Genomic DNA, 18234 nt, shown 5'->3' on the forward strand with positions numbered 1-18234 from the left:
TAAAAAATCCGCATGTTCATAAAATTGCATAAACAGGCCTGGAGTGTGGCCTGATCCTGGTGACGAGAACTTGTAACACACTCCCTCACCAGGGCAGGATTGGCCACCCTGGTGCAGTACTTCACCACAACCTCCTATATGAACACAACGAGGAGGGAAGATAACCGATATTCATTAAAGGTTATGGACTGGATTCCAAGGGAAGGCAAGCGTAGCAGGGAGTGGCAGAAAGTTAGGTGGGTGGATGAGATTAAGAAGTTTGCAGGGACGACATGGCCACAATTAGTACATGACCGGGGTTGTTGAAGTATGGCAGAGGCCTTTGCCCTGCAGTGGGCGTAACCAGACTGATGATGAGGATGATGGAGGTGATTGGCCACTGCTCTTTCTTGGAACTTGGGCGGCTGCCCAACTGGGGCACCACCACGGCCACTTGGCAAACCTGCTTTTACTATTGAACAAAGCCAGTCGAGTGTGCATGCTCAAGCGGTCATAATGTGTATTCCTTGCCTACCCTAAAGAGAGCTCCTAACAAGTGGTGACGCAGGACATTGCATTTTATTTTCGAACACTAGCCATGGGCAGTGCTGCTCCTACACTTGTTGACAGAGACGATGACATGATTACATCTCCTGTCATTGCTGCAGAGTTCAGGTTTCCAGCTTTTGGCCCGAGAATCCCTTAATTTGGTTTGTGCAACTAGAGGTGCCTTTTCAACTCTGACGCCTCGCTTCACAGACAGCAGAGTACACTCACGTCGTTGCCACACTACCCTCCGACATCGCCGATGCCACAGGTGACTTGCTAGTGGGTGCGCCTTCGGTCACTGCATAGGACGACCTGAAACACCACTGCCTCGAGCCATCACAACAGAGTACGTGCCAACAGCACCTCTTCGAGGAACTTGCCGACCAACAAATGTTACAACTGCTGAACTGGCTGCATTAATTATTGGGCTAGCACTCTGCAAACGAGAGCCAGCTTTCAATTTTGCAGAAGCTGTTCTTGCAACACCTCCTGCCGTTCGTAGCATGGTACTGGTGGGTTCCAGTGAGATGAGTCTCGATTGGCTAGCTACATTCGCTAAACGCATGTGATTGCTCATCTGTGCACAGCTTCTGATCACTCTTTTGAGAGTCTTGGAGCCAAGAGACTCACTCTCATGCCTAGGAGAATAAGCCTTCGTGCTTCATTACCGCCAGCCATTTTTTATTCTGTTTATGTAGATGATATACAAATAGGCTTCAAATCCTGCAACCTTGCAGTGTGTGAGAGGCAAGTACAACAGGGCTTGAACAAAGTATCCAAATGGGCAGACGAAAACGGATTGAAAGTGAACCCGAACAAAAGTTCTTGTGTGCTTTTCGCAAGAAAAAGAGGCCTCGTTGCAGATCCCAATGTCGAAATGTACGGCCAGCAAATCCCTGTGAACAAAGAGCACAAGTTCTTAGGTATCATACTTGACTCGAAGCTAACATTTATTCCACACATAAAGTATCTCAAGGTGAAATGCTTAAAAACAATGAACTTACTGAAAGCTTACCCCATACAACAGGGGGCAGCGACAGAAAATGTTTGATGAATCTTCACAAAAGCCTGATTCGATCACGATTGGACTACGGTGCCGTGATTTATCATTCTGCAGCCCCGAGAGCGCTAAAGATGCTAGATCCGGTTCACCATTTAGGAATTCGACTGGCCACTGGCACTTTCAGATCAAGTCCTATTGAAAGTTTGTATGTAGAATCAAATGAGTGGTCACTCCATCTCCAGAGAACATACATCAGCCAAACATATTTCCTGAAAGTCCACTCTAATCCTGAACATCCGTGTTTTAATACCCTTAACGATATGACATGTGATGCACTCTTCCGTAATCGTCCCTCTGTAAGACAGCCCTTCTCACTTCATGTGAGGGAACTTAGTGTTGAAATGGATGTCCCAATCCTCAACACCGCCTAATGCCTCCAGCTAAGCTGCCACCTCCTTGGGAGTGGCAGATGATAGAATGCGATATATCTTTCATGCAAGTTACAAAACATGCTCCAGAGATTGAAATACAAATGCATTTCCGGGAACTCCAATACAAACACTTCTGCACGGAGTTCTACACAGACGCATCGAAGTCACGCGAGGTGGTGTCCTATGCAGCCGTCGGCCCATCCTTCTCGGAATCCGATGTACTGCATCCGGAAACAAGCATCTTTATGGCTGAGGCCTACGCACTACTGTCGGCTGTAAAGCATATAAGGAAAACAAAACTCAAACAATCTGTTATATATATATGAACTCCCTAAGTGCTGTGAAGGCTTTGATGTCATTTTGTAAGCACAAAAATTCAGTAATCAATGAACTATATTCCGTCCTATGTAAATCGTATATATGTAACCAGCATGTCATCATATGCTGGGTGCCGGGTCATAGGGGCATCGAAGGTAATGTTCTGGTGGACCAGATGGCCACATCAATTGCATCGTATTCTGTTCATCCTACTGCTGCAGTCCCTGTCACAGATCCGAGGCCCTTCTTGCACAGGAAACTGCGAAACTACTGGCAACGCTTGTGGGACAGGCAAACAAATAATAAGCTGCACGTAATAAAGCCACAATTAGGGTTCTGGCCTTCTGCAATAAAATCACGATGGACAGATGTCTTATTCTGTCGTCTTAGAATAGGACACACATTTGGCACCCATAACTTTTTACTCACCGGAAATGACCCTCCAACCTGTGGCAGATGCGGGGTGAGGCTGACCGTGTTCCATGTTCTCCTGGAGTGTCGGAAAGCCGAATCTGAGAGGAGACATTTTTCCTTAGCATACCGTCAACACATTCCTCTTCATCCTGTAATGTTTCTCGGTCCAGAACCGCTTTTTAATACAAACACTGTCCTAGGTTTCCTCAGAGATGTTGTCCTACACGTTATTAGTCCCATACATTCGTAGCGCTTCCTCTCTTGAGAGGATGCCGCTGTGATAGTCATACTGTATAGCACATGCCTCCAGGCCCTTGTGTTTCAAGGGCTCTGGCGAGGCAGTAGTGCTCCAGGTAATTTTACCATCTCACATATCTTTTATAATGCATCATTCTCTCATGATGGATTTTATTTCTCATAGAACATGTCATTATCATCGACATAATCTTATAACAGATAGATTTTACGCACTCTAGAGCGACTATTTTTAAGGCCCCTTTACAGCCACGTCGCATCAACCTCATTGAACTCATAACTACATTGCAAATTCATCAACGCTGGCTTGGCGCTCTTTGGCCATACCTGGCCCTTGGGCCAATAAAAACCAAACATTCATTCATTCATTCATGCCTAGGAGAAACAGTCGACCAGTTTACCAGTGCAGTGGAGAAGCTAGCGACTGGCAGCAACACTGGAGACTAATGTCAGCCTAATCATTCTGCTTCACAGTCTCATAGTGCACCTAGACTCGCCTTGGCAGTTGGGGTGGTACCACCGTCATTTTTAACAAACAAGCAAGTCGCTGCACTCAGCACTGTTCGTGGGCGGGAAATGCACCAGCCAGTCGTCAGCAGAGGCATGCGACATCGGCCCTCGAACGAGTCACTTTTTCATGGTTGTAAACCGCGTCACCGGCACCTGCCTCCTTGTGGTGATCGGAGCTGAGCTGTATCATTCCCGCCACGGCCGCAGATCACCAGTATGCCAAATCCACATCCATGCCCCACACAGTGAACAATAATGCCATCCTGTCGTATGGCCTCTGGTCAATAACGCTAGCCATCAGACTCAGGCGCTTGTATTGGTAGGGTTTTGTGATCGCCGACGTCAGCTCGACCACAAGGCATCAAGCCACTGGAATCACTAAATGCGGGCAATCAAGGACTTCCTCTCTCCAACCTTCTTCCGAAGGTTGCTTGAGTTTTTGGTTCTCATAATTTTTACAGGTGCTTTAAACAATCCTGCGCGCAAGTTCTTCAGCCACTTACTGACCGTCTGCATCATGACTAAAAAAAAAAATGCCTACCTTTCATTGGTACTTGGAGCAAGAACACTCCTTTCAGGAAGCCAGTACATGGTTGACAACTGCAGTGTTTATTTATTTGTTTACTTATTTAGCATACCCTCAGCGTCATTACGGCATTATAGAGGGGCATGGTTACATGCAAAACGGGTAAATTCAACAAACAGGAGTTAATAAAGCAGAAAATTATATATATATATATATATATATACAGTCGCCGACCGTTTATTCGGACTTCACGGGGACTGCGAAAATGTCCGAATAAACAGGTGTCCGAAAAAGCAGATTAGGAAAAAAAAAATGAAATCCTTTATTTCCACGCACTTATTCGGGCTCGGCAGTAGGCTTGGAAGAAATCGTGAATGCGCCGTTGCACGCTGTTCCGTTTACGCGCAATCAGATAAGCCTGAATCTCGGAGAGGGTCGTACGGTCACTATTGGCGGCTGAAAGCACAGTCACTGCTTGTAGTACACGCTCCGCATGAGACGGCAGCGTAGCACATGGTGCGTCATCTCCCGAGCGGGCAAGTTAAGTGCACTTACTGGGAGTGCACTTCTGGACCTTGAGTCACACTTTAGGCAACGCGCTTCTTAACGGGAAAACAGAGTGTACTCCCAGTAAAAAAAAAATGGCGATAGACTAAGAGCGCGTTTTTAAAGATGTAAATTAACAAGAGAAAGCTGCTAAAAAGCGATTGTTTTAAGTAGAATTATATATAAAAACAAACTTCGTCTATTTGTCTCAACAAAAAACGAAGACGTTTTTACTATAAATCTGTTGCAAGTCAATGCTGGCCAAGACGAATGCCTAGCAAATCCAAAACAACATGGCGGCGTGCGGCGAGGCGGCAATTGATCCTGCTAGAACAGAATATGAGCGAGTATATATGAGCAAAGACGGCGTTCGATATTTAGCTGCACTGCAAAATGCCACGCACACGGCTCAAAGCACGACCGGCATGGTCAGCACGCTTTCACACCACAATAAACGGGAACCGAATGAGCATGGCGGCGCCGCAGTGCCGCATCATTCTCGCGCCGTTAGTTGCGTACATGATAAATTCGTTTCTTTATTGTGCTGTTTCGCTTCTCGCCAAACACAAATTATATTGTTAAAAGCTGTTCACTAACTGAAATGAACTTCTGTGTCCTTTTTCTATGCATTACATTTTGCGTCGTTGAAAGCGTTGGCGGCGAGGCTAGGCACACCTTCAAACCGTTGGCGGCGAGGCTACGTACTCGGCCAGCAAAGTGCGTTCCGTGAACGTACTCGGACTTGAGTGCACTCATCTGAGAGTACACTCCGCTGCGCCGTTAAGATTTGTGAAAGTGCACTTAAAAACCGAGTGCACTCGCCGTAAGTGCACTTAACTTGCCCGCTTGACAGGGGTATCAGTCATCGTCTGGCGGTGCAGCAGAAACCTGACGAATGATCTTGCCGTCGTCGAGTTCTGCGCATGTCAATACAGCAGTGTCAGCACCTATGAAACTGTCAAATGAGACGGTGTCCGGAATCGCAATGCAACCACTGCGCAGGTTTCTGCGGAACATTGTCCGCGTCAGTAGGGAGCACATCGGAAGGCGACAAATCTTAGGCCTCCCGGCACCCGCTTGCCGGCATTCCCCAGCGCAGTCTGCGCGGGCACTGTCGGCGCCATTATACCCTTGACGCGATGTTTACGTATGCCGCGTTGGATCACCGAAACCTCGACACAGCACACAAAGCAAACACCACCATGCCGACACCAGTCGCACAAACGAAAAACGCGGTCTGCTTGCAGCGTCTTGCGCGAAGAAACAAATCAGCTGCTGGATTGTCTTGACATGGCTTACTAAGCTGAAACAGGAACTGCTGCAGAGCCGCTCTATCTAACCAGGCAGAAACGATGATGATGAGCGGGGATTTCCAGTAGCGCCACTTCGTGGGGCAGCAAGGAAGCTCCATTCAAAACAAAGATGGCGTTCAGCAAGTGCAGGTGAAAGGAGGTGGAGCTTGGATTTTGTGGCGGATGGACGTGCTTTTCGGGGCTCCGTGGCGACGACGAAATCATAAGTTTTTGTGCATGCTTTGAGCTTGCTTCTGTTTTTATTAGCTGTTTTTTTTGTATTTAAATAATAATTGGGCGTGCGGACGCTCCTGTGTCGAGGCTTCAGCGACTTCGTTCGTGGCTAGGTGGTCTTTTTTTTTCTTCTTGTTGGCTGATGTTTTTGAAGAGTTTTGTTTTGCATGGAGCGGGGGCGCAAATTTTGAATTCGTGGTAAGCGTGGTAAACGTGCCGGCTTTGTCTGGGTCTGGCGGTTTCCCTCGTTGGGTCTGGGTGCTAGGCGGGACCTGTTTGATAGGCCTATGTAACTATCTCAGCTAGCTCTTCGAAGTGATTTGGCGGACGTGCTCGTTGAGCCTGAGGAAGTAGGCCTAGCGATGAAACCAAACAAAGGGAAGGGCGCGGGGGATGCGGAGCAAGTGCAGTGCGACGAGTGCCTGCGCTGGTGCTCCCTCGACGAGACCAGTTTCCAGAGCTTAGCAGACGCGGAAGAGTCTAGCTTTACGTGCAGGCTGTGCGAAAAGGTCAGGGAAGCAGTCCAAAAACTGGAAGGAAATTGGACAGCCAAGTTCGAGGAGCTGAAAGCAGACCTGAAGGAGGAGCGGGAGAGGCGGTTAGCTTTGCAGGCGAAAGTCGCCGAGTTGGTCAAGGTGGAAGCGGTGCAGGCCGCGCAATTAGTAAGAACCGTGGCCGAGCTTGGAGAAGAGAAGGAAAGGAGAGCAGAACTGCATAGGCGTCTCGATGCGCTTGAGACGCGCGCAGCGGAGAATGATGGGTCGGGACACCAAGCCGGTGGCAAAAGCACAGAAAGTAAGGTAGACCCTACAGGCGAAGTCGGGGGCAGGGTGGCAGGGCAAGCGGTAGTCAGCTCGCCGCCAGTGAATCGGCGTAGTTATAGCGAAGCAGCGCAACACGCCCCGCGGGAGGCGACGCTGCAGCCACAGGAAGCCGGGAAGCAGAGAGAGGTAGGAGAGAGTGAAAGGGTGATTATCGCTGGCGACTCAAACATGGCTGGGTGCTCAAAAGCAATTGTGGAGAGGGTGAAGGGCGACAAAAGAGTGGCGGTAGGGACATTTCCAGGGCAGACACTGGGTTCTGTCATGGAGCGAGCAAAAGAAAAGCTCACGGAAAATGCCCACGTGCGCAACCTTGTCGTAGTAGCAGGTGGGCTAAATGACGTCCTGAACAGGAAAGGGCCAGGACTAGCCCAGCGCTTGGCGAAGGGGGTGGACGACTTGCGCGAGCTATCCCCTCAGGTGCAGATCGTGGTGTGCACGGTGCCGGAGGTGCCTGTGCGTGACAGTCACGTACAAAGAGCCGTAATGGCTGCCAATGAGGCAATATGGAAAATGAGCCGAGAGAAAGGCTTCGAGGTTGTCGAAGTAAACAGGGAAGTGAGAAGTTGTGGTGGTTTTAAACGAGATGGGATCCACTTCAATTACAGGCTAGCACGAGAAGTGGGCTGGCGACTTGGGGGTCGCGCTGTTGCTTTTTTAGGGGGCCCGCGGGCGCTCGGGAGGTCAGAGTAGGTAGTAATAAAGAAGGTCCCCTAGGGGAACAGCAGAAGAGCATCGCCGTCGATAAGAGAAAAAGGAGGAACGCAAGAACAAGAGCTCGCCATGCAATAGGCTACATAAACATGCAGGGCGGCAGAAGAAAGGAAAAGTGGGCAGAGATTGAGGAGCAGTTACATAGAGAACAAATAGGGGTGTATGCGGTTACAGAAACGCACCTGAGAGACTCGGAAGAGCCGCCAGTTATTGAGAATTATGTATGGGAAGGGTGCAACAGAACTAAGTCGGAAAGAAAGGGAGGGGGAGTCGGAATGCTCATCCATCAGGGAGCCAAATGGAAAAGAGTAAATTCACAATGTCAAGAGCATCTTTGGTTATCAGGTACAATGAGTGGGAAAGAAACTTGGCTTGGAGTTACGTATTTGTGGACCGGAATAAATTGCACAGAGAAGAATAAAGAGTTAGTGGAATGCATAAGCGCTGATATTAGGGGTTTCGGGAATGGTGCTGAGATAGTCCTATTAGGTGACATGAATGCCCACATACAGGATTTAGATGGCTATACCGACAATAACGGGAAGTCAATGCTAGACCTTTGCGAGCAACATAACCTCGTGATCGTGAATACAGTGCCTAAGTGTGAAGGACAGATCACGTGGGAAGTGGGAAACCGGCAATCGACCATTGATTACTGTCTGATGACAGAAGGAATTCATGATAAGTTGAGAGAAATGGTCATCGATGAGGAAGGGTTTAGCAGCATAGGGAGTGACCATAAACGCATCATTTTGAAAATGGGATATGTAGTTGGGAAAGAGAGCAACGAAAGCAAAATGGCCAGCCCAAATTTGAACGCTGAACAAATAGCAAATATAGTCACTAGAGTGGAGGAAGAAATTGGCAAGTCGCCAAGTAAGGGGTGGGAATATGGTGAGCTTCTAAGTGTAGTAACGACAGAAATACGGAAAGAGAAACAACACGTTCATTGGAAAGGAAAAAAGAAACCGAAAAGCTGGTGGAACAAGGAGATACGAGAAGCGATCGCCGAAAGACAGAAAGCATCTCGAGAGCACAGGCAGGCAAAGAAGGCGCAGTTGCCACAGGATGAAGTAACCGGTAAATGGGAATTATACCGGGAGAAAAAGTCTATGGTTCAAATACTGGTGCAAGCAAAATTAAAAGGTGAAAGTGAAAGTTGGTTGTCAGAAATACGTGATAAAAAGAAGGCCGCACCTAGAATATTTTGGAATCACATAAAATTATTAGGCAGGAAATCAACAACAATACAACAACATATCCTAGACGAAGATGAAAACAGACTGGAAGGAGAAGCAGCAATAAATTACATCCAAAAAGTAACAGCCGAATCTTTCCAAGGCAAGGACGAGGTTGTATTTGAAGAAAAAAAGAGCATGAAAGAGACCCAAGGGGGAAAGGAGCTAGTGCTTACAAATTTAAACTGGAAGAAAGCGGAAGAGAAAATTCCTAAGCGCACAGCCACAGGGCTAGACGAGGTTCCCGTTAGGCTGATAAATGAACTGGGACCAAAAAGTAAGGAAGCTCTCGTAAAAGCAGTTGAAAAAACTTTAAAAGATAGACGAATACCAGACAGTTGGCGACAAAGTAGAATGAATTTAATTTATAAAGGTAAGGGGGAGAAAGACAGAATTCACTCGTATAGACCGTTGACCATTACATCGGTAATATACAGGCTAACAATGCAGGCAATCAAATTAAAGCTTCAAGCATGGGCAGAAAATAATGACATTTTGGGAGAGCTTCAGAATGGCTTTAGAATAGGTAGGCGTTTGGATGATAACTTGTTTGTTCTTACTCAGTGTATTGAAATATCAAAAGCAGAAAGCAGACCGTTGTATGTGGCCTTTTTGGACATTACAGGAGCATACGACAACGTAGACCGCAGCATTTTGTGGGATATTCTGGAAGGGGAAGGCTTAGGTAACGATTGTATACAGCTTTTGAGAGAGATTTACCTAGAAAATACTGTTTGCGTTGAATGGGAAGGGATGAGGAGCGCGGAGAAGGTTCATATCAAAAAGGGACTGAGGCAGGGGTGCCCTTTATCCCCGCTGCTGTTTATGATGTACATGGTGAGGATGGAGAGGGCGCTAGAAGGAAGTAATATCGGGTTTAATCTCTCATACAAACAGGCAGGTACAGTAATAGAGCAGCAACTCCCAGGTTTATTTTATGCGGACGACATTGTGTTGCTCGCAAACAAGCAAAGTGATTTGCAACGTCTGGCTAATATCTGTGGACAGGAAGGCAACAATTTAGGTTTGAAATTTAGTGTTAGAAAATCAGGTGTTATTGTATTCAATGAAAACAGTGAACAGACAGTGGAGATACAGGGCCAAGAAATACCTCGGGTAACAGAATATAAATACCTTGGTATATGGATAAACGAAGGCAACGGATATATGGAAACACAGGAAAAAACCATAACAGTCAAGGGGAAGAGAAATGCAGCCATAATGAAGCACAGAGCCCTATGGGGATACAATAGGTACGAGGTCCTCCGAGGTATGTGGAAAGGGGTAATGGTTCCAGGACTTACTTTTGCAAATGCGGTTGTTTGCTTTAAATCAGGGGTACAATCAGGACTAGACGGGAACCAAAGGTCAGTGGGTCGCCTCGCATTGGGCGCTCACGGGAAGACTACAAATGAAGCTGTGCAAGGGGATATGGGCTGGACTAGTTTTGAAGTGAGGGAAGCTCGCAGTAAAATTGAGTATGAAGAACGGCTGAGGAATATGGAGGAAAGTAAATGGGCTGGGAGAGTGTTCAGGTATCTGTACAGGCAAAACATTGATTCACAGTGGAGGAAAAGAACTAGGAAGCTTACCAGCAAGTATGCGGCCTGTGGGGTGGGCAACACAGCAACAAAGAAGGTCAAGCGGAAAGTCAGAGAGGCTGAATTAATCTCATGGGTGGCGGCAATGGAAAAGAAACCTGCCATGAGTAACTACTTAAGGGGAAAAAACGAAATTAGGAAAGAAACCATTTATGATAACTCAAAGGGAAGCTCATTACTTTTCGAAGCGAGATCGGGATGCCTTAGAACACGCACGTATAAAGCGAGATATAAGAAGGAAGAAGAAGCATGTGCTTGCTGCGGTAAAGCTAGGGAAACGACGGAGCATATTTTATTAGAATGTGAAGACATCTATCCAGCGGTCGATTTAGGCACCACTGGCCTCCTTGAAGCCCTTGGGTTCAGCGGGAGCAGTGGTAAAGCAAACAGGTCTGCAATAGACATCAGTAAGAGGCGATTGGAGGATTGGTGGAAGAAAAGTAGGGAAACGACAAAGGACGGAGACGTACAAAAGCACAGTTCGCAATAGGGTATCAGAAAATTTGGACGTGGTAGTTCATAGTGTGTTTTTTTTTCTCATGGGTTAACCTAGGTAGGATATTAGGCAGCATAGTAGCAAGAGCTTGGTGGCGCAAGCCACCGCCCCGTTCCAATGGGGACGCTCATAACATCCATCCATCCATCCATCGAGAAATTCAATAACACACAACACAGATAAAAATAAAAGGCAAAATAAAAATCTGAGCATGGTGGCAACTGCCATCGCCCCGTTTCAAAGGGGACGCTCCTACCTTCCATCCATCCTATGCACCGGTCAGAGTCGGTGCATGGTGCTCTCGACCGAGTTGGCTAAAGGAGTGTCCGAAAAATCAAACGAGAGGTTGCAAGGTGTCCGAACTTTCGGCAGTTGTTATGCATTATGGTCTATGGGGAGAATGGCGGTGCCGCGAAGCTGACCGAATAATTTGGCATGTCCGAATTTTCGGAGTCCAGAAAATCGGTCGGCGACTGTATATATAATATAAACACAAATGGCACCTAGACATACAAAGTTAGCTATGGCGTTCGTTAGTACAGGTTGAATAATGGGAAGAAAAAGGTTCTTAGTTATACAGTACTAGCTATGACATTCTTGAATGGTTGGTGATCTACGATGGTGGCCTTTGAGGCGGGAAGGCGATTCCACTCATTGCAAGTGCGTGGTACAAATGACTAAAAAAGCATTGGATGTGCATAATGGAATGCTGACCTTATGAATGTGAGCTAGTCTGGGTGACACATGCGGAGGCAAGTAGAGTTTTCTGAACTATTTCCAGTGAGTGCATTAGGTTTATTTGACCTGGATCTCAGATTGAAGCATCATACTCAAGTTTAGGTCATATTAGAGTTTTATAAAGGATTATTTTAACGAAGAAGGTGCTTTGAAAAAGTTGTGTCGTAAGTGACCTAGCATTCGGTTAGCGTTACTTATTATATGGGAGATGTGGGTATTCCAAGTGACATCGGACGTGATGTTAAGGCCAAGCACTTGTAAGTTGTTACCAAATGTAATGGAGCGTTATTAAGGGAGTACACAGGTGGTTCACTGGTAGTTCTAGATACACGCATGAATTTACACTTGTTAACATTAGTTCCATTAACCATGAATTGCACCAAGCAAAAACAGCGTTAAGGTCAGCTTGAAGCCTGGTTGCATCCTCTTTGCAAGTTATTTTGGTAGAAATTACACAGTCGTCAGCAATCAGGTGAATTTGAGATGAAACACAAGAAGGTAAGTCAGTGCATTGCAGGTATCCTTTCCCTTAGTGGACAAATTTGTGGCCTGTATGAAGAAGGCGTTCCGGCTGTCGAGTAGAAAGAGCTTTCTATAAATCTCATCTTGAAAAGTGCGGGATTCAGTGTGCCAAAACACCTCCAGCACCTGTCAACAGTAGGTGGAATTCGTGAATTGAAGCAGTTGAGCAGCATTCTGCATACTTTGAGTACTATCCTTCTTTGCTAAGGCAAGTTCATGAAAGGTATGGAGAAACTGCATGCGTTGATTCTCTTCTGGAACTTTTGAACGAGTCTTCAACTGAGCTTAAGCACAGCATGCGATGCATTGCAGTATTTGGTAAAAAAGTTGGCAGCCTGCTGAAAGCAGCTGAGGGTCAGCGTGTAGCCTGTCATAAAGCATACAATGCTTTATTTGTACTCTGGGGATATTTGGAAGGAGCTGCAGAGGAAGATTTTGAAACACAACTGAAGAAATAAAACATTGCACATGATGAGGCCAATCGGATTGCAAACAAAATAAAGGCTGCCATGAGTAAAGCAGCTAGCAAAGCGCTAGTATATTTGGAGAAATCTGACTCATGGAAGTTCAAGAGTGTGAGGTGGTTGCATCCTCTGCAAGTTTGGAGTCTCTCAGAGAAGAGGTCAGAGTTTGCAGGTGTGCCTGCACTTGGGAAAGAGTCACCAGCGCTAGCTGCTGAATGGCAAGTGTACCTCAATTCTGTCGAAGAACTCACGTCTAGTGACAGGGACTTAGTGCCGTTTATTTTTAAAGAAGAAAATCCAGATGTGGATTTTGGAAGTTCTGGCTTTCTGTGCAGCGATGGAACCGCTCACTCCTAGGCTTTCTTCCATTGCCCTTAAATACCTGTCAATGCCGATCAACTCTGTTGACGCAGAAAGATCATTCGGTCGCTATCGTGACATTGTGTCCCACGAGCGCCATTCTCTTAGTGAAGAGAGTACAAAGCATCATCTGATGCTCAGCCACGACAGCTTCCTTTAGTTTAAAATATGCAAGTATGTTTGGAGTCTGAAAGTTCCTAATAAGTAAACTGTTATGTGTACCTTATGTCGGTTCAATGTTGCTGCGGAATTTTGCAGATTCCTCTATCTCAATTTGCAGAATTTCAAATTTTCCACCGCACAAAGTTAGGGGCTCTACATAAGATAGGTGATAACCTAAACGCATCGCCGTTCCCTGCTGCAGACTGTGATCGTACTGACCCTTGTCGCGGAGCAGTTTGTGTTAGAGAATCGACATGGCGCCTTTGGCAGCAACTCACATCAGTGATAGTGCATGAATACGAAACCATTACCACTTCTACTTTGCTTCTTTATGATCGACTGGCGGAGATGCAACTGAGTTTTCGCTAAAGCACTGTGCTCCAATAATGTTGTACTGAAGACGTGCAGTAGTTGGCTGCAAGAATAATGACTGGCATATTAAGGATAGGAATGAATCTTTGTAGGTAAGTTCGTGGACCATTGCTGCAACTGTCCGTATGTGTTACGAGCACTTTAAATTGAACGTATTTCCTTGAGAACACAGAAACTTGCTCATCTGCGAGTATTGTATCTCCAACCTTCAAAGAAAAGGCTTTGGCCCCGTACCTTCAGCGAGAATAAGTACCGCTTGTTAAACAATGGCAAATGGTGTAGCGCCGCTTCTTGTCATAGTACCTTTTGCACACAGTATCTACACACATCTACCCCAACTGGTACAGAACCTTAACGCCCACTGTATTGCCAACGTGACAGTAAGTGATTGGGCGCACATTTCAATATATGTGCACCATATATGCACAATAAATGACGGGCTACACCAATAGCACACGAATGGTCGAAGCTGAATGTTTTATGACTGTCCACAAGAGTAAGCAAGTTACTAGTGATCTTTGCTACAAGGTATTACAATGTACGAAATGGCTACGTTTCATGCCTTGCACGCAGCAACAACAAATCTGTCAGCACTTAGCACCCCTACGAGCAATTAGGCAGAAATAATCAGATAGTAACCCCACCAAAGATTACAAGCCGCTGTTCCAAATATATTTGCCAAGTAAAGAACGAGAAGAAATATGTGCTAATCCTGATTCAATTCATGAGCAGAAAGTTTGGATAGCTTGAAATACATATTGAGCCTCGCTGTTAAAACAAGCGCAATATATTTTGCTTGCCCATTTGCAGATGGCTTAATCAGCTTCCAAAGTTCTTTTGCATGTTCTCTGAAGCTGTCGCCAAAGCTTTTTGTCGTTCATCCAGTCACCGTCTATGATATCTCTCGAATCAGAGGTTTGCTAAGCTGCACTGGCGCCATACACACCCTTTGTAAATGCAGAGGCAACGGAGGCAGCTGAGGCAAGTAATGGACGTTCCACCATGTGATCAAACATGGCAGCGCCCATGGGATCGCTCTGAAAGGGGTCCATATGTTTTCTGGCCGCAAGATTCCATGTGAACAAGGAAAGGTTCGAAGCGCGTGAGATCGAGAACAGTATGGAGCTGCCTGTCTCACGTGATAACAATTGCGCACACAGTTTCTTTCTCTGGTATTTGTTGCACCCTACACTCTTAGCTATCACACCAAACCTATTGCGATAAACATCCTCACCTATCTGTTTCACAGCGCATGGTGCGTAGTGCCATTGGTAGCAAACTGCACACCTTTAGTAGGCGATAATCCAAACGTGGCATCGTTTCCTGCTGCAGGCGGTGTGATGTGAGCACCACGTTTCGCTTCGGTGGCATCAGGCGTCGCCCGCCAGCCAGATTTTGTTTCCGTTTCCAGTCGCCCTCTGAAAACACCACGCACTAGGAAAACAACGAAATGCATCAGCGTCTCGTGCCGCAATGATGAGCGCGACGCTTTTTAACGCGATAGCGTTAAGGAGCTCGTGTCGCAGAAAAGCCGGTGTCGTCGGCGTCGGGTGTCGGCGTCGGCGGCGTTGACCGTGAGCGATAAATCACGGCAGGCGCTTCATAAATAAAAAGCAACTTCCAAGATTGGCCCGGTGGGAATCGAACCCGGGTCTCCGGAGTGTGAGACAGAGACGCTACCACTCAGCCACGAGTTCGATGCTTCCAAGCGGTGCAAACGCGCCTCTAGTGAATGCGGTGTTGCCTTCGAAACCAGCCGTGGAAAGTTATACTGCGGTGTATATCGGTAATTATGAACATGTAACGTACAGAAGTCACAATTACACGAGTTGCGAAGTGCGTTTCCGCTGCATTTCTTTTGCGCTTTCCGCACACGCAGAGCCATCTTGCGGCGAACACAGAAGACCCCCTCCTCTCAATGTACGGCGCTGCCCCGACAGGAGGCGCGCCGCGCGCGCATTGGGACCGCTGCCAGGCGCGTCGCGGGACTCCCTCTCCCCTGACGACGCTTCGCCGTGCTTCCGGTTTAGATTACTATCTATCTCTCTGCCCGTGCCGATCACGACGTTTGGCTGGCGTAGATCGTTTCCCCTCCGAGACACCGAGTTCTTTGGTTCGTTTCGTTCGCTCAGGCGCACGTTTCGTTGTCGCGCCGAACGCTGCGTTGCTCGACGTTCACCGCGTGATAGATGGGCGCTAAGTCCGATGCGGGGCGCATCGTAAGTGATTGCTGTGCCGTAGCGCATTGTCTTATACCCCTTGGCGGGTCGACGGGAACGCTGTCGCGTCCCACTCTTGAAGGCGAAGCTTAAGCGTCCTCCAATTTTTATTACATAGATGTCAACAAAAGTTGTCTGAAATTTTTTTAGTTACCTAGGATTGTACATTTTCCCAGTTAGTCTGTTTTTTCTTGAGGTTTCTTCCAAAACGTATGAACGAGGTTCTGCTGTATCTACATTTTGAGACTGTGCGTGATTTGCATCGAGCTGGAAGACAAGCAAAAGCTAACCACTTCCTTGGTGTTCATCATCGTGGTATTTCAAGTGTGCAGTATATCACTCAAGCACAGCAATGGGCAAAATTCAGTAAATTTTTCATCTCGCTGGTGCTGTAAAAACAGTTTATTTATTTATTTATTTGTTTATTTATTTATTTATTTATTTATTTATTTATTTATTTATTGTACCTCAAAGGCCCCAGGTGGGGTATTACATGAGGGACGGGCTTAGTTTAACAAAACAGTGATTCGAGAGTAGCCTTGAAGTGATGAGCGTCGGAGTAGTGCGTGAAGTCGGCAAGTTCCAGTCCCTGGCAGTTTTCACAAAAAATGATCATAGATTAGAGGTAGTCTGTGCCGGGGGAGGATACATGGCTTTACTGTGGTTAATGCGGCTGGACTGACGATGAGCTGGTAACATAGCTGAAATGTGGAGTGGTGAATGATAGAACTTGTGAAAAAGAAAGTCTAGAAATAAGACGTCGCGACTCTAGATTAGTAAGACAGGCACGGGTTCTTGTTCAGACTTGCTTGCATGATAAGAATATTCAGAGTAGATAAACCGGGCTGCACGGTTTTGAATTGATTCCAGTGTATTAGGTTATGTTGATGAGGATCCCCGACAGAGCATGCATATTCTAACTTAGGGCGGACATATGTAACATAAGCTAACAATTTTACCGATGGGAAAGCAAGTCTTAGATTTTTTCGGAGAAAACCGAGGGTTCGATTCGCGGCATTGGCTAAGTTAATGACACGATGTGACCAATTTAGGGTAGTTGAAAAGGTTATGCCGAGGTATTTATATGAGTCTACGCATGACATTTTGGCGCCGTATGTGGTGTATTTCCTTGATTTTTGATGCTGTCCGCAATGGAGAGAAACTAGCGAGGTCTTTTTAGTATTTAAAGACATCAACCATTCGTTACACCATAATTCAATGCGTTTTAGGTCATTTTGAAGCAAATGCATGTCTGAAGTGTTAGTTATGCGTCGATAAACTACACAATCGAACGTTATAAGAGATCTCAGTAGGAAGATCATTAATGTAAATTAGAAAGAGTAGTGGTCCGAGAACTGTGCCTTGTCGTACGCCCGAGAGGACAGAATATCTTTTAGATGACTGGTTAGCAAATACAAACTACTGTCGGTTAGTGAGAAAGCTACGTATCCAGGCTAGTACATATGGATTAATCTTGAGACGGGAAAGTTTTAGGAGTCGCCGTTGGCGTGGAACTTTGTCAAATGCCTTTTCAAAGTCTAAGAAAATCGCATCTACAGGGACATTCAAATCGAGGTTAGAGCTTAGATCATGAAAAAATAAAGCTAGTTGGGGGTCACATGAAAGACCTTTATGGAAGCCATGTTGAGCTGGGTGAAAGGTTATTGGTTACTAAAAAGTTTATGATCTGAGAGTAATTAACATGCTCCATTAGTTTGCAAGAAACGCTGGTGAGTGAAATGGGACGATAACTAGAGCACAACAACGAAGGGCCTTTTTTATGGACTGGAACAATCTTGTCTACTCTCCAGTCGACCGGCACCACTCCTGATGACAATAATTGCTGAAGAATAGCACATAAGATCGCGCTCACATTTGTTTTGGTGGTTTTCAGCATTTTAACATTTATTTCATCGACACCAGACGATGATGTAAGTTTTAATGAATCAATTAGTTTCTCAATGCCGTAAAGACAAAAAGTAATATCAGGCATGATTGCATGATCCGAAAGAGGGAAGCGAGGTAATATGTTAACAGGTTCAATTGTGAAAAAGGAAGGAAAAGTACGGTTATGTTGTTCAGCGATTTCGCAATCGGGAATACGATGGTTTTGTTCATCAAACAGAGCTAATGGCTGGGAGTTATTAGGGTTAATAACCTTCTAGAATTTTGGGGGGTTATTTCTTAACATAGACGGCAGCGTTTGGGAAAAAAAAGTGAGTTTTTCTTTATTAGCTAGAGCTTCGAGTTCTTTTTCTGCAAGCTAATACTTATTCCATGCGCCTGCGTTGTTAAATCGTTTAGCCGAGCGAAAAAGTTTTTTCTTTTTATTGTTAAGACGCTTTAGTGGGATATTAAACAATGGGGATGACTGTTTTTCGGTTATGGTGATAACGGGTGCGTATTTTGCGAACACATTGAGCATTTTGCTTTTAAATAGCAGCCAGTTAGTTTCGACAGAAAGCATTAA

General features: G+C 46.0%; 1 protein-coding gene and 1 pseudogene across 1 annotated transcript in view; both read left to right on the forward strand.

The window, feature by feature from the left end:
* Positions 1 to 18234, forward strand: part of LOC139049242 (zinc finger protein 271-like) — a 127535-nt gene that overhangs the window by 17244 nt on the left and 92057 nt on the right. The window lies entirely within an intron of this gene.
* Positions 11546 to 13171, forward strand: LOC139048677 (uncharacterized; annotated as a pseudogene).

Source organism: Dermacentor albipictus, chromosome 8 (genome assembly GCF_038994185.2).
Source record: "Dermacentor albipictus isolate Rhodes 1998 colony chromosome 8, USDA_Dalb.pri_finalv2, whole genome shotgun sequence".
Classification (NCBI taxonomy): Eukaryota; Metazoa; Arthropoda; class Arachnida; order Ixodida; family Ixodidae; genus Dermacentor; species Dermacentor albipictus.